General features: G+C 42.2%; 1 long non-coding RNA gene across 1 annotated transcript; it reads left to right on the forward strand.

Annotated features, from left to right (window-relative positions):
* Positions 1-8,436: 8,436 nt before the first annotated feature.
* LOC116701077 (uncharacterized) lies at positions 8,437-22,099 on the forward strand. The gene is made up of 3 exons (XR_004334803.1): positions 8,437-8,489; positions 9,479-9,481; positions 22,088-22,099. It is a non-coding gene; the product is annotated as an uncharacterized LOC116701077 (long non-coding RNA).
* Positions 22,100-22,687: the final 588 nt, after the last annotated feature.

Consider the following 22,687-nt stretch of genomic DNA (forward strand, 5'->3'; position numbering starts at 1 on the left):
TTCTGTTGGTTGTAATCAATAGGGGGACACAGCATTAGTCCCTAAATAAATAGCTTTACTGGAATTTCTTTCCCACAATATAAAAAGTTAATACATCATGCTGGATTTTTAATTGTTGAGAGCTAAATACATGCAGTGTGTGCTGTGCAAAAGACACAGCGGAAGACAACTCAGGCAAATTGTCTTTATGTTCAGTAATGCGGTGTTGTGACAACCTTGAATGTAATTCTCACCCACGTGTTTCCCGCTCTTCATCGTGCAAATGCAAGTAGGCGCGACCTACTGCATAGAGAGGGAGAAATACTGATTTTAATTGACTCACATAACTGGAGAGCAGCAAGGGGGGTAGTGTTATAGTAATACTGCCAGTCAGGTGCTGACAAAAGACCTGGGGTAAAGTGTTAATGACATCACCCAGCGTTAAGAAGTCATACCCCGGGTCCTTAGTCTTTTTTCCCCAGCATGTTCCTTGATCAGAGAGGCCTCCGAAAATCAAGGGTAGCAGCTATTGCCATGGTCCGCTAAACGTTCTGTGATGCCAGTTCAACTGCTACACTCGGGGCCCTGCTACGTCCTGCTACGTCCTGACTACGTCCTGCTACGTCCTGCTGTGCTGTTAATGCCGCCACAGGTCCTGCAGCCAGGAACCTAACCACAAAGAAAACTGCTACAAATACTATCTTTTTCGTAGTTTGTTATGCCACTCTTGCATTCTAAACCCAAGCGGCCCGTCAGACCCCGCCTACCCAAAGAGCTGGGTCTGACCCGAGGTTCTGCCTTAAAAGGAAGTTTTCCTCGCCACTGTCGCACTGTGCTTGCTCTGGATCTGAATTGGTCTTGAATGATGATGTAGCTTGGCTTAGAGATCATGCTATGCCAGAATCGATCAGCTATAGTGCAAGGACCTGCTATCGGATGTGTCTACATGTACAGAGTGTCTGTGAGGCCCCCAGATTAACACATGATTTTTTATATCTTGATCGCTTTCAAAAAATTGACGATGACACTTCATTGACATGCAGAAGAAGGGAGACTTGACGTAATTTTTCCATAGAAATTGCAGGAACCTTCAGTTCAAGTTTTTGGTAGACAGGCAATGTAAGTCGAAAATAACGGCATGCGCGCTGTTTGATAGGGAGCAGATTGAGAGCCTGGCAGACTGATATACGGAGTTATCCTGTCATAAAAATTAAATCCTAAATACTGACAAAAGCTGCGTTTGATATATCTTCAATGATACCAATTGATCTCTTATTTTGATAGTGTTTAAAATTGGGCACCCAAACACATCAAAAAACAGGAATATGATGTCTGATGTCTCTGTATGAGGGGAAAAAGTATCATTTGAAGGTAGCTGTCCAGTATGGTTCAAGAGCCATAATCAACCCGGGGAAGAATGTTTAACTGGTTACAGTCTCGTTCTCAAGTCCCGAGAACTTGGGGTTTAGAGTTGCATTTGAAACACTAGAAAGCGTGTGGCGGGTTGGTTGTGCAGGGCAGAGCCGGCGCACAGTGACATAAAGGTTTGTGCCATCAACGCAGAGGTCCGGCGTGTAGAGTGCCAAAAAAATGTGTTTTTTTAAAAATGTTGTGTAACTAAAACAAAAAGAATGGTCACATTTTTCCAATTTTTGTAAAGTTTTTGGTCACAATTTTTAACGTTGAAGAAAAAAATGTTTTGGTCAAGTTTATGCCAATTTTTGGCAGTTTTTTACGTTTTTAAATATGTTTGTCCACGTTATTACAATTGATTGTGCTTTTTCCCAAATTTTTGGTTGTTTTTTGGGTCACTTTTCCAGCGTTTCAAAAAGAATGTTTTTGTCAATTTTTCATTTTTTGGTCACTTTTGGTTTTTTAAGTTATGTTTTGTCACTATAAAAAAAAAACAAAAGTTGCCCTTTTTCCACTTTTGGGATTATGAACGTGACAGTTTACAGTGGTGCTCAAACGTTTAATGACACAGGCTTAAGTTGACATAAAACAGAGGAATAAAAAAATCATGTGTTTGGAATTTATTTTCTACTAAATTAAAAAATGATGGTAAAATCCAACCTTTAAGGACCAATTTTCTTTGTGAATGAATAACGTATGTTAAAAAATGAAATGTGTCTTATTAAAACAGGGGTCATAAGTATACATACCCTATGTTAAATTCCATGAGAGGCAGCAGATTGTTATTATTAAAGGCCAGTTATTTCTGGATTCAGGATATTATGCATCTGATAAAGTCCCTTGGCCTTTAGAATTAAAATAGCCCCACATCACACAACTCTCACCAGGCTTAGGATAGCATGGTTATTTTCAGTTAGACTAATCCTGTGTTGATTGCATTGAGAGATGATTTTATAGAAAGTATCCCATGCCTATCTCTAAGCCATGGTGAGAGTATTGTGGATGTGGGGCTATTTTAATCTAAAGGCCAAGGGAACTTATAAGGATGCAATATACCTGAATCCAGGAAATAACTGGCCTTTAATAATAAAAATCGGCCTGCAGTATGGGAAATTTAACATAGGGGTATGTAACTTAGACCCTGATTTTAAATAAGAACATATTTATTTACATACGTTATTCATTCACAAAGAAAATTGGTGTCCTTAAAGTTGGATTGTTACTCCTTTTTTTTAATTAGGTATTTAAAATAATTTCCAAAAAATGTTTTTTATTCCTCTTTTAGTCACTTAAGCATGTGTATGTAAACTTTTGACACCACTGTATAAAACTGTAATGGTTTCAGAATGTAAAACATAGCATATACAGTTACTTAGTATTTGTGGTTTGTGTACTAAAAAAATAAAATTAAGAATTTTGGCAGCATAATTCAAAGGATTCATGTTCTGGTTGTCTGTTCTGCAGTATTCTAAGTAAGTAGAATTCAAGTAGTCTCTGACAAGGCTTCAGTGTCACAACACAACCTTCCTTGGACCCACACACACGCACACCAACACACACACAAACAAACACACACACACACATACGCACACCACACGTCCTGTTCCCACCATGTCAGTCTCAAACAAATCATGTCATGGTCCCTGTCAGACTGTATTGTCACTGTGTTCATTAGCCACCACCTTCTCCCCTTTAGCTCTCTCCCTCTCAATTCTCAAAAGATGAAGTTGTCAGTGGGGAACTCTTCATTACCCCGTCTTCTCGTCTTTTATGTCTTTTTGATTAGCCAAGGTCTTATTGTTATATTATTAATATACTGTTGTTATTGTCACTCTTTAACTGGCTTCTATACTGTATTTCTTCCTAAAACGGATGCTGGAAATTTCAATTGTCCTTGCGGGAGTCATTGCCAACAGGATTAAAAAGAGACGTCTAAGCACTTCTAAGACCTCACCCTTTCTCATCATTGCTTGTCCTATTCATCATTTTTTTCTCTGCTGACCCAAGCTGCACATTCAAATGTGATTGGTTTATATATAACCTGTATCGCAAGCAAGCACAGCACACACACACACACCACACCACCACACACACACACACACACACACAACACACACACAACACACACCCCACACACACAACACACACACCACACACACACACACACACCCACTGGTGCATTCATATTTGGTTCAATCCAATTAGTCAATTAAAAAAAAGTAACATCATCAATATGATGAATCAAGACTTAAATTAAGCTATATGTGAACTATTTTATATTAACAAACGTACTCAAGCTGTTGCCAAATGAGTTGCTGTTTGACGCTTTGAAATAAAGGTTGCAGGAACCAGGAAATACACTGGGCCAGAGGGTTGTCATGACTCGAAAATGAATAAAAGAGGGAGTTAAAAAAGGCACGTATTAAATACATTTTTTCAGACCTGTATGTCCGCACCTGAGGTTGTGAGAATATCAGGTAAATAATGTTTGGAAAAGAGCCGGGGCAGCTGCACCTTCACAGGGAGGTGGATAGAGCCAAAGAATCAATCAGAAGTAATACCTTCCTGGCCAGTCTTAACCTGCCTAGTACACACACAACACACACACACCACACACACAACACACACACACACAACACACACACACACACACACACACACACACCACCACCACACACACCACACACACTTGCCAACACTACGGCAGATAACCCGGAGTGTGGAGATTGATTCATGAGGCTAGTGTCAAGTTCAAACCAAGGAACACCTGAGCACTGCTTACAGCCAGAATAGTTGAACACACACACAAACACACACACCACACACACACAACAAACAGGATTGCAAGTACCTGTCTAGGCATGAGCAACACTGAGGCCTGGGGGGGGGGGGGGGGGGGAGGGGGGATGCTATGGCATCTCGTAAGCCCCCTCAAGCCTTCAGTAATTTTTAAAATCTTTGACTTAACCTGACTAATGATGTGAACCAAGATGGATGCACCCGTGTGTGTGTGTGTGTGTTGTGTGTGTGTGTGTGTGTGCGCGTGCATAGATTGCCTACATTATGAAACATTATTTTAACCAAGCCACATCTGCCTGCTTATTGCAGATGGCAATAATGCACTTTTGTTGTTGGCACACTTTGAAGGTATGTGTGTGGGAGACGAGATATGTGATTCACACAAAACTAAGTAGTACTACGACAAACCTACAACAAACTGAAACTTCTTCATTGCCAACATTTTCTTTTAACTTGATAAACATATGTGTAATTCATGCTCAATTCCAACGGATCAAATTGATTGTATTCTTCCCATTCACAAATGAAGATTTTTTTCCGTGTATGGCCATTGGATCCACCAGAAGGGGAGGGACTTGCTAGCCTGGCTCCGCCCTCCTAGGTAACTCCCGCTGAATTTTCATTTCCTTCAGTACTCCGTCTGGGTTTGTGGTTTATTCTTTAGTTTTCATCCAGTCCAATCTGACCGGTCAATCAGAGGAGCGGATGAGAACCATTAAGCTGAGTCGTGCTCTAGTTTGAGTTGTAGTTCCGATGGCGGTGGCACAAAGATGCACAGCGAAGCCATTTGGTCGTTTTGCAACGCTGCTGAATATCCAGAAGTTAAAGCCCGAGCAGAACAACCTTTGCTGGGTTTTGTTGGCCATGATGTTTTGGCCCTCCTCCCCCGGGGTTGGAAAAGCTCCAGCTTGTTCTGTAGGGGTGACGGAGGTTAGCTAAGGCGCAACGCTAGCGTGGCTAGCGCGTCCGAACCAAAGTTAGCGAATTGGTATAGCGGACCGAGTGGCTCTGGGCAGATCCAAAGAGGACCCGTCTTCAAGGAAGTTAACACTGTCAAGGAGAGTGTCCAGCTCTCTACACAGTACGAGAGTTGGTAGGACCAGGCTAGGACTTTGCCTCGCTATTGAGTGATTGTGTTTTTGTTTGGTATGTAGGATGTTTAAAAAAATGGTTGAAAGAGTAAAGTTGATGCTTGCAGTGCAAAGGTCTGGTCACTCCCCGATGTGGGTCAAGTGCAGATGTTGTAGTTGCACATGCTCACTTTGCGACAAGTAGCATACAAGATGCTAACAAGAGACTTCTGGACTGGCAATACAGTAAAAATGGACTACTTAACCAATTTGTTCACTGCTGGCTACAAGTTAGCATCAAACACGAACAAAGGCTGTCAGTTGAAGGCGTTGTTGAGCTAACGTATGCTATCAAAAAACAATAGAAAGCTACAACGTTTTAATGATTCCCATCTTCTGTTTATGGTTTGTAATGAGAAAAGTTATTTCATAGATTTCCCAAATTTTTTGTATGCACGTTATGCTTGTAAACCGTCTAAAGTTGAGCAATGCGCAACTCCAAATCTGCACCTGACTCACATCCGGGGAGAGACAGGCCTACTTACATACATGGTACATAAACGTACACAAAACAGACACATTTATTTACACTCTCTCATCCCAGAGACATAAATGCCAATTGTGCCAATAAAGAGTGGCTGCTGAACTGAAATTCCTTCACAGTCATTGAACTGCCTATGAGCCAGACAGTCCACCATAAGCCACAGGTCCACCTTACAATACAGCAGATTACTGCAGAATACACACGCTTCACTCTCTCTCACTTGGTGTGTGTGACTACAGGCAAGAGAGCAGAGGTACAAACGAATCAATTCACGACTTTGTCTTCTTGCTGGAAAATAGAAACGTCCGTGGCTTTTTACGGCGAGCAGATGATGCCTATATAGCCCGCTAAACGCTGTCTCAGATTAGTGTGTCATCAGCCACCTTAGTCAACTGGATCGTTGTGGTATGGTCAGGAAGGATGAGCAATTAGTGAGGTCGAAGACATTCACCATACGTGCACTGGACATATTTTAAATGCCAACCACTTGAGTGTCTCCAGTGGCTTTGACATTGACGGCTCTGTCTGGTGTTCACAAATAAATTACATTGGTTTGTCACCATTCGTCAATCCAACCCAGTCTCACAGCAGTTGGTGAAATGGTCACATATTTAATCTAAGGAGTCGTGAAAGTGACACGTCTTCTTGGTTTTTTTTTGTGGTTGGTGAGGACGATTTTAAAGTAAGGGGAAGTGTGTTCGTGGTCACAGCACCACTATGGAACGAGTATTATTAAATGCAGAGAATCCGTAGAGAGGGTTGGTGGGGGGGTGGAGGGTCAATCCACTCAGGACTTTCACCCGTGCGTCCCCCAGAGACCGCAAACTCGTGTCCCGGAGTGTGGGTGTCCTTTCATTGCTCTTGTTTCCCGGCTAGTGGTGTGTCGTTTCCCACCGTTGTTCTTTTACGAATCGAGGCTCCCGTACGTTGTGACCAGCCGAATACATTACGATCTCGCCACATGAAAACAATTGTGTCTGTGTACACAAATCATAGATAAAATAACAGACAATTTTACAAACTGCTGTGAGACCATGTTGTCTTTCACAACTAAAGGCTCTACTGTAGGAAACACTGTCGTGAAGATCACAGGTTGTTTTGTCGTCGGATCCATTCATCCACTGGCTTGTGTTGATTTGCTAAAGCATTTCAGCCGGAGAACAAACGAAACGAAGCAGGGTTCGGTTCACAATGTTTGAAAGTTCAATGAGACTCCATTCACTTCGATGACATGAGAGTAGGTAGATAAGAAGAAGCTCCAGAGGTAAGGAGTTGGTTCAAGCTATAGGTTCATGCAGATATACTGTATATTATAGCACATATACACACAGTAAACACAGTCTGATCTGCTGGCCACTGCGGTAATTCTTATGGGTGAAGTTTTAGTTTTGGGATTGTTCCGGTGCCCGCCAGAAATTGGATGCCCCAGTTTTGGCTGGATGTCCGTCACCTTCTGCTTTCTTTGGTTGGCCTTCTGAACTCCAGTGATTTAGGAGCAGTGGTTAATGGGCGGGGCTCTACGGGGCTCCGTGCAAATTTTGTCTGATGTGCCGGCTTGCAGTTAGTTGCCAACTGGCAATATGTCCATAACACGTGTGAAAGTGATTGATTTTGACATACATGATATGACGGATTATTACCAGAATAGATAAACTTGTTACAGTGCCTGACTACTTGATGTACTTGATATAAAAAGTATGGCTGTAGACCCTTTAAATAGATGTATGATGTACTATTTCTATAAGCTAAGAGCGTTAATAAACACCGGAGTGGAAATGGATGTCTGCCTTCTGTTCTGTCTAAACTTTTTAAAAACATAGCTAAAATTAAAAACTGTCATTTATAGCCTCTATTGAGGTGCTTTTGAAGCTTGCTGTAATTTATTGTTGAAATCCAATTTTACCTGAATGCAAAGGACCTAGTGAAGTCAAGGTGGAAATAGCAAAAGGAAACCATCCCCAAAACCAACAGGTTCCAGCTGAGGTCTGACCGAATTTCTCCGCACATGGATCTTCGCTACATTTTGATCCGCCATCATCCCAAGAAAGATTGCATTTCAAAGGACTCAATAAGATTTGACAACTGAACAATGTACCTTCATCAGTTTATGTTTTGCCTAGGCATCGACTACCTGGTTTTATTCACATTTGACCATCGCCAAGACCGTATATGTTTACTATTTTAAATGCATTGTTGACACAGAGAATCCATACTTACATGGAGCCAACAGAGCCAACATCTAATGACAGCTTCAACAGTCATGATGGGTGCCCCTTGGTCCTCTGGACAAAGGTCTAGAAGACGTTTTAAAAGGCAGTTTCTCATAAAAAACATCATGATTCTATGTTGCTAAAGTTGCAATGTTAATCTAAGTACCTATGAAAAACTGTTTGTAATCGATAATTGGTTGAAGGAATTGTTAGAAAACAAATCTCGGATTCCAACTTTTTAAAAGCGCTGTTTTATGTTGACACCCCGTTGTGCTATTTCACATGAGATTATTTTCTATTGGTATTGAAGTGTTTGGCATGCGGCCCAGTGCCTCTATATATCCATGGTGGTATTGAAAAGGGGATTTGTGTGCATGATCAAAAAACATCCCCCCCTCTCTGCTTCTTCACAAATCACATCCTGGGGCGCCCAGATAGCACAGTGGTGGAGCGGGCGCCATACATAGAGGTTTAGTCCTCGACGCAGCCGGCCGTGTTAGACTCCCGACCTGCGCCCTTTGCTGCAGTCCTTCCCTACTTGCTCCCTTTCATGTCCAGTGTCCATCAAAATAAAGGTTGAAAATGCCCAAAAATAAGTCTTAAAAAAGTATTAAAATGGAAGTATCAATTAATGATCTATTTTGATAATCGATGAATCAGTTTCATTTTTTGTGGAAAAAAGCAAAAGTCTCTTGAGACCAGCTCATAAGTTCTAGTTCTTCTCTTTCTGTGACAGTAAACTGAATCACTTTAAGTGTGGACAAAACCGACATTTGAGGACGTCATTTGGCTTTGGAAACAAGATCACATTTTCACCACTTTATTTATAATAGAACAAACAAGAAACACAATAGAGAACCCAATCAACAGATAATCAGTAATACAATAACCGTTGCAGTCCTAGTTGTTTCATATGGAGAAAGTTAGTCCTCTGTTCAAGTTGGAAAGACTGAAATCTATTTCACATTCACTTTTCAGCAAGGTTTTCCATAACAATAGCCCAATCCTGGTTGGACCGACCAAGGCAAAAAAAAAGAAAGAAAAGCACAACAAAGGATTGAAAAAGAGAGTAAAAAACATACATACAGCGCATGGAGACAGGACAGAGGTGGCAACAGGCATGAAGAGCAAGGAGAGAAAGTGGACGAGGTAAAGGAATACGGAGAGGGCCTAACTTGGAATAGAAAGTAATCCAAATCTTCATGACTGCAAATGGTGAGAAACAAACACAAAATCTACAAAAATGTGTTCATGGACTGGAAACCATTTCACATTGGGCTCATTATTGCCGCAGCATTCCATGCTCCTTGTGAGGTGGAAGTGAGCAGCTGCCTTGCCTGATACAACATATTACCTGACGTTAATGAATGAGAGAGTGGACTCTCCGAGGCCCAGAGGTCACACCTCCTCTTGCTGACATCATCCGCTGAGATTACTATCTCTTCCCCCCTTCAAACGAACAGCTTGTTGATCTAGAGTATTCTGTGAATATGATTCGTGAATTTCAAGTCCGCCCCTCTGCAAAGGAGTGACAAAGAGGATGTTGAAGAGAGAGGGCATTCTAATTTGTTAATTCTTTGGAGAAATACTCCAGTACAAAGCAATCATGTGTAGTAGTATATAAATATAATCTTTCATTGGGGTAACACAGTTTCTCCACAGACATAGCGATTCATGCTGACCCATCTGCAAAGAGTCTTAACTATGCATTACTGTGTTGATCTCAGTGGGAAACACTAGCAGTGAAGGTGAGTAGAGGTCATAGAAGATAGAAATTCTAATGTGAAATCCGATCAAAATGAGCTTTCAAATCTGATGATTGAAATCGAAAGCAGCATCGGCAATTCTTTGCAAATACAAGCGTTGAAGAAAAAAAAAAAACACACATACAATACAGTGTAGCTTCCCGGTGGAACAATGCAGCTAAGAAACAGGGTATAGTAGCTTAGCGGAAGCCTGCAGCTGCACTTTTCCAAACTCCATGGTCACTGCGGAGTCGGAGAGATGAGAAACAAACAGGATGGAAAATCTCCCCTGCGTGTGGCAACATTGTGCCTTCCCCATGAGTTATGTAGACAACCAACGGAAAGCATGTGTGGCAGTGGATTTATGGGCATTCAGGTGTACCTTGTACACTTGAAAACAAACTGTTGGTGGAACCCTTCATGTTAGTGGCTCTTTTGTATCATAGCCACAGTGCTTGAAAAAATAAAATGAAATTGAATTGTGGATTTAGAGAATTATGACCTCTCAGCGTTGCGTTAGCCATTCTGTTGCTCTGTGGGCCCTGTCTATTTGCAAAGTAATTATTACGATTCTCATTAGATCATGTCCCCAAAACAATTTTAATGAACCCCTGGTAAGACTAGAATATCACAAAGGAAAACAGTGAACTGCCCAACGTATAGCAAAGACTATGGTTGTAGAACATCAGGGTCTGCAGAATGATAATGGTTAAGTGAACCCACCCTGACATTTTCCTCTAGCACCACCATCAGGCCAAGATCTTCAAGTTGATTACAATTTTCATCAGAATCAGAAACGAACAGCGCCAAGAACAGCCCAGATTATGAATTGTTCGGTCGTCCAACAATGTGTATGTGTGCCGTCTGCAAGAGCAAAGCACGGGATTTCAGTCTTGTTATTTCGTGGTCTGTCTGTTGTTGATGGGGAGTAGGAGGAGGGAGGGTGCTCTAGATGAGTCAATGGTCTGCACGAGCACCAGGAGGCGATGAGACTGAATATACATGAGCTCATGAGAAATTCAGGTTTGAGTCAGTACATGGCCAGGGAAAAGGTCAGTGTCATCAACCTGGACTGGACACATTTGCTCTTAAGCCTTTTGTCAGTGACGACAGAGAGGAGATTTTATGCATCTAGCTCCGAAGCCCCACCCAGATCTAAGTTCTCATCATATGAAAATAAGCAGGGTTTTGTGTCGGTGAGGGTAAGTGCCGTCAGGACTGTGATGCGGGAAATCGATCCAGGAAGGCCAGTTAAAGTAACAGCTAAGTTTGAAGGCTTGTAAGTGCTCTTTAACCCTTGTGTTGTCGTGTCACGGGGACTTGTGTATTTTTTTACATTTGTATTAGCCTGTGCTTCGGGGTCCCTTTTCATTCATGTCAACTGCCATCGTGGCCTCGCCCTTCGGTCTTAAAGACCCTTTTATTTTATGCAATTATACGTATGTTCCACACAATCTCGCCTCGTGCATTGGGTCCCGGGAACCCGGAGGCGAGATGAGGGTAGTGGAAATGCGTCTGACTGCAGGACGGTCTCTGGGACCCTGGAGGACGAGATGAGGCTAGTGCGAAATGCGTCTGACTGCAGGACGGGTCTCTGGGACCCTGGAGGACGAGAGAGGCTAGTGAGAAATGCTTGACTGCAGGAGGGGTCTCTGGGACCTGGAGGCACGATGAGGCTAGTGGGAAATGCCTCTGACTGCAGGAGGGGTTCTGGGACCCTGGAGGACGAGATGAGGCTAGTGAGAAATGCCTCTGAGTGCGGGAGGGTCTGGGACCCTGGAGGACGAGATGAGGCTAGTGGGAAATGCGTCTGACTGCCGGACGGGTCTCTGGGACTAGAGGACGAGATGAGGCTAGTGGATACACGTTTGGAGTGCAGGATGGGGTCTCGGACCCCAGAGGCCGAGGCGACGGTAGCAGAAAAAACACAATTGAATACAGGAGGGTTCTGGACCTAAAGGATAACACACAAGGGTTAGTTGAGCATAAAAGCCGGATTCACTGCTGAGGTGTCTGTGCTTTTGTTGTCGTGTGCAATGAGCCATACCCACACACCAGGAGCGTCCTAGAGGTGACTTGCTGACTCGTAGTTTTTGGGCTTTTGGTCTTGTGTCTGCAATTAAAGTAAGTAGTCTCCATAGTAACATCAGTTATTCAGGCGCCCAGATAGCTCAGTTGATAGAGCGGGATCTATATATAGAGGCTCCTCGCACACAGCGGGCTTGGGTTTGACCTGACCTACGGCCCTTTGTGGTGTCATTCTCCCCTTCATGTCTTCATCTGTCCGTCAAATAAAGGCCTAAAAATGCCCCCAAAAAAAAACATAATTTACTCCAGTTTGAATGACGTGGATCAAAGATTTGTGGCTGTCTTTTAGTTGTTAAACATGAAAGTTATCTTACTTTAATATTCTAATCTTTCCTCTCGACAATAGTGAGTTAACAATAGTGATAGTCAGTTCACATTTCAAGTAATTCACAGAATTACGAAGATTGCCTTTCTGACTATTAAGAAAAAGTGTCTTGTTAGCTTATCAAACAGGAGACGACATATAGAATAAAGTTGCGAATGAATGTCTGAAAGGGGTTTTAGATTGTCAAGATTTGGTTCCCAACGAGCAGCAGAAAGCACAAGCGGGGTGAAATTTAATTTCCTTTCCTGGAGATTGCTCTAAAAAATGATGACGTAAAGATAATTGTAGGTGAGAGCTGGACACTGGAAGCAAACTGGGAGCATGAGGGGCGCAAATGTCACTCAGATAATAGTGTATCCGCGGGGAAACACTGCATCATGATGATCATGTAAGTTATATGATCAGCCGTGTCTAAACTGGGGAGGACGCACTCTTCCTGCGGACTCGACTTTCATGCAGGGAAGACAAAAAGCAGCGAGGAGGAAAATAACTAACATGGCAGTTGTGGTAAAGGGTTGCAACTGCTCCAACATATTGCATGAAATGGACGAAAAGTGTTAAGCGGTGGTATGAATTAAATAGTTATTCAATCAAAGTGATATAAGAGCCCTTGACAGTGTGTAATGCAATCAGTTGAATTGCTTAATTCAAAGGAGAGCCATGGAAACCACAATTTGCCGAGCGAGAGAGAACAAATAAGAAAGAAGGAAGAAGAAAGGGGAGTAGAGGGGATCGTGAGGATTTTATCCCAAACACCTCTAACTCCAGTATGTTTTCATCAGGCTGTGCAATTAATTAAATCTCAATATTGTGTTGATTTATTATGAGCCAACGTACCAGTGAATATACTGAAAAGTGAATGTACTCCTGAAAGTGCTACAAAAATACTACTACTACCATTTGCATTATTCCAATCCCAATGCAATCCTCTATTATAAGCATGTCTGCAGTAAAAAAAAATACAAAAACTGTCTAAAAGGAATACAGATATTATCTCAAAACATCAAGCGTGTGTGAAAAAAAAAACAACCTTACTGCAAAGACGTAATTTCCAAGGTGCCACTCTGGGGAAAGGGGCTCAAATTATCTTCCACGTATGTAGCATAGTGTATAATCAAGACATTCAAATTCAATACGTTGTGACGCAGAGGGCAGGTCAAACCATTTGCTGAGTGCAGACAGATAAGGAGATACAAAGAGAGAGTACGCAGCGGGGGTGAGAGAGGAAAGGGCAAACACGAGGCAAGAGAGACTTTCATCAGAGACCAGAAAACTAAATGAGAAAAGAAGAGGACGACAGAAGTAGCTCGCAGTCGCATCCTTCCATTATTCACTCAGTTTAGAGGAGAGAGTCCTCTGAATGAAATAATACTATTCGAGTGTTAGTAATGCAGCCTTAAGGGCGAGGGGCGAGTGGGGAGAATAAATTGCCTCCCTGACTCGATCTCAGCCAATGACATTATCCCTGATTTAGGAACCAGCTGAACGCCAGCATAACCTTGAGACAAGAGGTGCTGACTAAAACCTGATCTCTATGTCTGTTCCACCAAGAGTAAACAGGTGCTGGTTCTGGTTCTGGCAGTTTGGTGTGGTTCTACTCCAGTTCTCTAAGAACCAGCTGGATCTTCCCCAGCCTGAGAGCCTGAGACCGTTGGATTCCCCCAGACCCCGGTGGTTCTGGTTTCCCCACTCATGTCCAAAGATAACACTAACAGCTCTCTATGGTTAACAGCTGACCGGGGGTTTTCAAAAGGCGGCCAGAAGTTTTTGTTTTGGAACGTCATGATAACCCCGCCCCCCCCAGCACCTGACATAACCGGTTCTTTATCTCTAGACCAGCGCCGAGTGGTGCTGAGGTGGAACCCGTGTTCTTGGGCCAGAGCCAGGTTTATTTGTGTGGAAAAGCAAAGAACCGGTCCGATATTTGGCACTGAACCCGAACCAGCACCAGAAACTGGCTTGGTGGAAAGAATAATCTGTGGACTCCCAGAAGGAAAGACATGTCATTGAGACAATTACTTCAGAATAGTATCACGCAATCAGTAATTACAGTTTTTTTTTAATATCAATCTAGCTTTCTTTGTGTGTTTTTTTTAAGCTTTGGGACATCATGTTTTAGATTCTACACTTGGTTGTTTTGGTTTTATTCATCCCGCAACAATATTAGAAAATATATAAAACATGCAAAATAACAAATAAAAGCCCATAACATGAAGCACCGTCCGCTGAATGCATCAGTGGACTTACCAACCGCTGTAGCTCTGTTTCCACTATGTTGCGTTTCTTTGTGTGTAAAAACAACCCAGTCTCACAGCAGGTCGTGAAATGGTCACGTTATTTAATGTTTGGAACGTGTTCAACGAATTTCTCATTTTTTTTTTTTGTTGGGGAGGATAATTTTTAAAGTAACGTATTTAAATAAGAGCATGGTTCGTGGTCACAGCAAACGATGGTAGCGAGTATAATAAACCCTTGTGTTGTCTTTCTGTCAACATGAATACAACTTTTTGGTCACTTTTTTTCAACATTATTATCGCTTTCCACACATTTTGTCACTTTTTGATTGTTGTGGATGATGTTTTTAACGTTTTGACAAATTCTTTCGATATTCATTGTTGACATTTTCAGCACTTATTTCGACGACCCATTTTTTGTGACAAAAAAAATAAAAACGAACTGAAAACGAGTCACATTGACCCCAGACAATTGCATTGACGCTTTTTATCACTGTTTTTAACAGTTGAATTTAACATAGTAACACTAACTATCAACTCTAGTTTTACAGTTATTTTGGGATTGTGGTCAATAAATCTCATTATACAAATTATACCTAATGTTTGAGTTAAAAAGCAGAAATTAGTAATTATTTAGACTAAAATTAAAGAATGGATGTTGATGATAATCACAGACTGGAATATGGCAACTTTTACCAATATATTTCAAAACCACTCCCATTGATGATTCAAATGCTGTAAAATTGGATAAGAGAGATAAGAGATAAGTAGAGATTTGTACTTGGCAAAGAGTGTTGTGTGGAATCATCATGTTATTTTGGGGAATATAAAAGACACATTGATATAGGAAAACGGGACAATTTGGCCTATGTCAGAAGCTTATTGTTTCCTACTGCTAAAACGTAGATGCTTCCACTACACGTCTGACTGTTGAATGGTTTGTAACGTGGAAAATGTTTTATTGTAAAAAGCGGGAGACAAAGCGACTAAAAATGACCACAGAGAACCAAAAACAGCCCAAAGAAAACAGAAATGACCAAAAGGAGAAAAAATCCCCAAAGAGACACAAACTCGTGGGGAAATGTTGGTCTTTTGAAAATTGGTATTTTGGATAGAGAGAAGCTCCCTGTAAATACCAATCGGTTTCCTTATTTTAATTTCTACTGACTTTGTGATTGGTCCACGGCTTTATTCCAAGGAGCGTGTAGAAAGAGAACAACCAGAAAATACAGCGGCGGAACCAGATACTCGTCTCTGATGGGCATGTGTGGTGACTGGATTGTCTGTATCAGCTTGTTGGCGGGGGCGAGAGCCGCGCGATGGAGACCCTGAAGCTGATTAAAGGCTGGCGCTCCGCCGCCCATACGCGTGGAACAGGCTGGAGTCCGGCGGGTCACGGAGGTTGCTGCAGACAGGAGGTGTCATCGCTGCTTAGACTGTGCGGGACAGGCGCGTTTTACAGAAGGAGGACAAAACCACAGAAATCAATGGATGCTCAGCAGCAGTTCGGTGGTTGCTGCTGTTGTGATGCATGCTGGTAACAGCAGTTGAAAGCTTGAGATTGTTGTTAGTGGGTTTGAGAGAGGAGCAGGATATATGATAAAACCAGCTCCCCAGAACGTCTTTTCAAACTTAGAGGACTATCTGCGCCTTTGAATGGCAGACCACAAATAGCCGCCTTGACGGCTACATGCAACCAATAAACTCAGAACAAGAATGACTTTGTCTCTCAGCTGAAAACAAGGCAATGGCTGTAAAGATATCCAAAGGCTAAATATACCAGAATCAGGGGGAAAGCATACTCAGAGCCAGTAACACAAGAGATTACTGGGTCTTTACTTTTTGACATTTCTTTCTGTATATATATTTTTAGCTTCAAGAGCACTTGCTCATATTGATATTCAAAAGAAAGCATGTATCATTTTACTTTTTTCCACCACATCAAAGAAACCTAAATACTTTTTTCACGTAGCAAGAAAAGGGAGCGGTCATGTATTTTTCTTTTGGTACAGGATATAAACTGAGCCACCAGGACTAGTCGTGATTGTAACACTAATTCTGCTATTCAACAAAAGTGGATACAGCATGCCTTTAAATGTCTGTACACGTGTATCAGCCAAAAAGCAAAGTTACACACTGGAAGTGTTAACTGCATTTACAGTATTAAAAGCACTGCAGAGGTAAACCTGGCTTTGGCTGGTTTTCATACATTGATATATTTACCATTACCAATGCCAGCTAGCTTGGTATTATTCCAGCTGCAAAACACTCCATAAATACGTGTAAGTATAACGTGTTCTCCCCTCAGGTAACAGAGGGCCAAATTACATTTGCGAATGGAAGCACACAGCGCACGCTGTGATGCATCACCTCATGTATACAGTGTTGAGAAAGTTTACACACCCATGCTGAAGTGATTAAAAAAAGGCAAAAAAAACATCTTTGGAAATTGATCTCAATGCCTTAATTCAAGAAATTAGGAAAATCCAACCTTTAAGGGCACCAGTTCTCTTTGTGAATGAATAATGTAAAGTAAATAATAAATATTCTCCTTAAAAGACAGGGGGCTTAAGTATACACCCCGCTATGTTAAATTCCCAAGAGGCAGGCAGGTTTTAATTTAAAGGCCAGTTATTTCAGGATTGGGATACTAGCATCCTGATAAGTTCCCTTGGTCTTTGTAAATAAAAATACCACATCATCACATACCCTACATAGAGATTGGGATGGTGTTGTTTCAGTAGCTTAATAGCTGGTTTGATTGCATTGAGAGATGATTTTATGGAAAGTTCCCATGCCTATCTCTCTGTATTTGAACTCCCCCCATCTCGTTAGGGGAAACTCCCACTCTCCCCTTGACCCTCCCGTGAAGGACAATGCAGGACACAGAGAAGCGCAATTTGCCATTTTCAGTCCCCACGACAGGCAGTCTGAAAACTACACTTCCTAAGACCTAGCAACAATAGCATCTTGTGTGAGAGAGTGAGTTGCTTGCGCTCCCTCCTCCAACAATGTGAGACAAATGACCATTTGCACATACACACAGGCTCACGCTCAGGGTCAAGTGTTCGAAGCTGCAGATCCATTACGAGATCAGCCTGTAGAGGATCCAGGTGTCTAGACACAGAGCACATACATGATTAAAGAGGAGTTGAGATGCTGCACAGGTGTGTGTGTGTGTGTGTGTGTGTGGTGTGTGTGTGTGTGTGTGTGTGTGTGTGTGTGGGTTTTGGGTGGGGGGTGGGGGGGGGGTGGGGGGGGGGGGGGGGTGAGATGAGGAGTAAGGTTTCTACAGCAGCGCAGAGCTCTCGTTAAGCTCCCCGATGAATCAACCGGCCAACCAATTTAGACTGTGGGGAAAGGGTGCACGATCCAGGCTTGGGTTTTCCACACATGGTGGTACTCGCCCACTCGCATGCAGCCTGACGAGCCCGGTTGTGATGTTACACAGAACCATCTGAGAAGAAGCGTTGATTGGAAAATGTTTGGTAAAAAAGGCAGAAACTTACCTTAAAAATACCTGGCTGGTGGATGAATCCTCTGTTCTTTCATGTTCGCCATTGTTGTTTCAAACTTACACAAACACACACACCACACACACACACACACACACACACACACAACACATTTAAACCCCGCCCCGGAGCTGCGAGCGACGGTAATTGTCATGGATGGATTGTTCAGTTCAGACACAAAACCTTTACTGAGAAGCCTGAGAAGATGCATTTTTGGTGATATGTGATCTTTTTCATCCTGTAAAACACACTGTTCTTCTTCCTTTTATTTTTGACCACAGAGATGTGATGTGTAGAAATATTTAAACATTCCAGATGTGTGATTTTAGTATAAGTCTATACATATGATGTGTTGCTCATTGCTGTGAGTTGTATGAATTCATGAGATGTGGTAACGATGTCTAGGGAAAACCACTTCCCATTCCCTGTCAATGTTACTCTCAGTTAGTTAGCTCCCGTTTGGACTACCAAACAGGAATGTGAGTGTGTATCAGACTCAGGACATAGAAATTCCCATGGTCCCATGGCATGAAAATTCCACTGAGGTTTTCATGAGTTTTTTTTAAATTAATATGCATTACCCCAGCCTGCCTATGGTTCTCCAGTGGCTAGAATCTGGCTGGAGTCTGGCCCTTATGAGGTCATAAGGAGCAAGATTACCTCCCTTTCTCTGCTTTGTCCGCCAGAGAATTCATCACTCATGAGAGAAAGGCTTCATGGCTTTCAAATGAGCAAAGTGGCAGTAGGTCAAAGCCACACCACCCAGCTCCACCTCCCCCCCCCCCCTCATCTTCTGAAAAGCTACAGATTCAGAAATGGCAATACTAAGGAAAGCTCATTGTGGGACTGGCTCTAGTGGCTGGAATTCTGCACCAAGGTGAACTTTGGGAGACTTCAGATACAGTATTAGGGAACTAAGGTCATATAAAAGGACTTCAGATACAGTATTAGGGACCACTAAGGTCTATATAGAGAGACTTCAGATACAGTATTGGGGACCACAAGGTCTATATAAAAGAGACTTCAGATACAGTATTAGGGGACCACTAAGGTCTATATAGAAGCATCCAAAAAGCTCCATGCCATGGGACCGTTAAGATTTGAGTACCGTTATAAGTCCAGGAAATGTTAGTGTATGCATTACTCTACACAATGATGTGGAGTGGGGGGGGTGTGTGTGTGTGTGTGTGTGTGTGTGTGTGTGTGTGTGTGTGTGTGTGTGTGTGTGTGTGTGTGTGTGTGTGTGTGAGAGAGAAGTTGGAAGATCTGCCCGGGAGACAGGAGGGAGAGAGAGAAGGGAGGCTCTTTCAAGCAAGTGGATAAAAGATTATAGTATATAGACGTGGTTCATAATCTGACAGACTTTTCTGAGTTGAACCTGTCTCTTTGTCCGCGGTCAGGGAAATCTAGTGGCATTCTTGTGAACCCACAATTGTGTTTTGTAAAACTTAGATGCTGGACTTTAAAGTAAACTGACTTCACTGAGCTCTTTGTCTCAGATTGATCCTTGTGTTCCAGGAAACTGAAGGCCGACGAAAGAAGGTGCAGGAATTAATAAATTGGAGTCAGATTTGACAGGCCTGAGGGCCTTATTTTAGACATAATTCCCTACAAAAGTGATGCTCAACAATGAGCAATATCTCTCTGAAGAAGACTGTAAGTGTTTAACATCTGATCCTCTGTTATTATTGTGCTCAGACTAAACACAAAGGGAATTGCAGAGATTGATTGATGCACTAAAGTCAATAGGAAGACACAAATGGACACAATATACCCAGAATGGTTCTCTGTGGGACAGATTGATGCAAAGATGCATCAATGCAAGTGTAATTTATTATTTCAAGTTCAGTGACATATTCACCCTTTTTCCAATGCTGTCTGTATTGTATGAAGAGGGAAATAAAAGAAAGAAGTTAGTTTAGTTTCTTAAAAGTTGTGCAATCAGTCTGACACACACAAACACACAAATCAACCGCATTGGCATAATACCCGGTTGAACTTCTACCCACACTGCACAAAAATTGGACGGTCAAATCCAATCCATCCATCCTAATGAAATGAGAAAAATTCAGATTCAATCGGAACGCACTGCAACTGTAAGGGAGCATTCGGTCCTTTGTGAAGGAGGGAAAGTGAAGGAAGCAATATTATCTAGCCGTGCAGATAGTTTGGTTATATCTGCTGCTGTTCTGAGACATCCACCACTGACATTTGTGCTACCATCCATAGTGCCCATCCCAATGAATGTCAATGGATTAGTTTTATACCTAAAAGTCTCATGGCATGAAAATGTCACTTTGTGAGGTTTTTTAACATTAATATGCGTTCCCCCCGCCTGCCTATGGTCCCCCAGTGGCTAGAAATGGTGTTAGGTGTAAACCGAGCCCTGGGTATCCTGCTCTGCCTTTGAGAAAATGAAAGCTCAGATGGGCCAATCTGGAATCTTGTCCCTTATGAGGTCATAAGGGGCAAGGTTACCTCCCCTTTCTCTGCTTTGCCCGCCAGAGAATTTGGCCCACCCGAGGAGAGAGAGAGCTCAGGCTTTCAAACCAGCAAAGTGGCAGTTTGCCGTCTCCCTCCTCCTCTAAAGCTACAGACTCAGAAATGACACATACTAAGGAAAGCTCATTGTGGGACTGGCTCTAGTGGCTCTAATCTGCAACCAAGGCTGATTTTGGGAAAGAACTTCAGATACAGTATTAGGGACCACTAAGTCTAAAAAAAGAGACTACAGAGTATTAGGGGACCACTAGGTCTATAAAAGAGACTTCAGATACAGTAGGGACCACTAAGGTCCATATAAAAGAGACTTCAGATACAATATTAGGGGACTACTAAGGTCCATATAAAAGAGACTTCCGATACAGTATTAGGGGACTACTAAGGTCTATATAAAAGAGACTTCAGATACAGATTAGGGAGCCACTAAGGGTCTATATAAAGAGACTTCAGATACGTATTAGGGGACTACTAAGGTCTATAAAAAAGAGACTTAGATACAGTATAGTGGGACCACTAAGGTTTATATAAAGAGATTCAGATACAATATTAGGGGACTACTAAGGTCCATATAAAGAGACTTCCGATACAGTATTAGGGATACTAAGGTTATATAAAAGAGACTTCAGATACAGTATTAGGGGACCACTAAGGTCTATAAAAGAGACTTCAGATACAGTATTAGGGGACTACTAAGGTCTATATAAAAGAGACTTCAGATACAGTATTAGGGGACCACTAAGGTCTATATAAAAGGACTTCAGATACAGTATTAGGGGACCACTAAGGTTATATAAAGAGACTCAGATACAGTATTGGGACCACTAAGGCTATATAAAAGCCCCAAAGAGCACCACCAGGTCTTTTGAAAGAAATGCGGCTAAACAATTCTAGCTGTATCCCGTGTAAAGCTTACTTATGAGATGCAGTTTGTTTTCTGCAAAATTAATCAGAATGAGTCCACCCTGACCAACCTTTTAAAGACATGAGATGGGAAGAAGGCGACTGGAAGAGGAGAGAGATTTAGGTAATCTCAGAGAGGGGAGAGAATCTCAAGGACAGAGTGAGGAAAAAGGAGAGGCAGATCCTCTGAAGGATTTGGTTGAGCCCAACTCCCTGGTTGAAATGCTCCACATGCCTGCTCGAATAATGACAGAGAGATACGCCCTGGCAATCAAACCACATATAAACCTTTATCACCCTCGAGCTTTTGGCATAAAAAAGCCCCTCAGAGTAAACATCCCCCCATATAACCAAAGCTCTGTTTATGGCCCTGTGGTGCTGTATGTCTTACACGTTGATCACCACAGAATTGTCAAAACAATCAATCAATCTGCGCCTCCAAATTCTTCCGTCTTCGCACTCGCTCATTTGTGCCTTTTACGACGACCGCGAGGGTATGAACCTGACCCCCCCAATATTTCCCATGAGCTACTAATAATCCATAACACGGCAAGGCAAAAAACACCAGCATTGCCATCTACAGCTGCAGAGATTAGCGATTGTTATATTAATCGCCAACTATTTTGATGATCAATTAATAGGTTTGAGTATTTTCTGTGAATGTAAAATTCTCAGACTCAATCTTCTTTAAATATGAATGTTTTCTAGTTTCTTCTCTCCTCTGTGACAGTGAACTGAATATCTTTGAGTTGGACAAAACAAGATATTTGCGGACGTCACCTTGGACTTTGGGAAACATTGATGCACATTTTTCACTATTTTCTGACATTTTAGAGACCAAATCCAATAGTAATCGAGAAAGTAGTTGTTAGCCCTACTTGTTTCTGTAACATGACAGCCCACTTCAGGATGTGTCCAACTGGCCACCTGTTGAATCTGAAAAGGGATCCGCCTTGCACCACTGCTGCATTATACAAGCGTAAAGGCAAAAAAGCCTCCACTGATTGCAGCTGCACTGTTTTTTTCACAATGTCTTTATTGATTAATTACACTCATAAGGTATGTTATGTCTGTGCCAAAACATAAAAATTCTCTTTTAAAGTACCCTGCCACACAGATTGCATTACTTTGTGGTAAAAAGTAAAAGTTCTACCAAAAAATGCCTTGGTTACCTTGGTTACCTTGTTTCAGCCATTCTAGCGTGGTGGTAGAAAGCCTGCAGGAGAGACTCAGCTCCATTTGGGCCAGTTCTTATTAATTTTCAACAAGCTAAGCTGCTTGACTCTGATTGGCTAACAGGTAGCCAATGAGAGCCCGGCTATCAGCATCCTTTACCCATAGACAGTTAAAGAATGGACCAACA

The sequence above is a fragment of the Etheostoma spectabile genome, chromosome 13, assembly GCF_008692095.1.
Source record: "Etheostoma spectabile isolate EspeVRDwgs_2016 chromosome 13, UIUC_Espe_1.0, whole genome shotgun sequence".
In the NCBI taxonomy this organism is placed as follows: domain Eukaryota; kingdom Metazoa; phylum Chordata; class Actinopteri; order Perciformes; family Percidae; genus Etheostoma; species Etheostoma spectabile.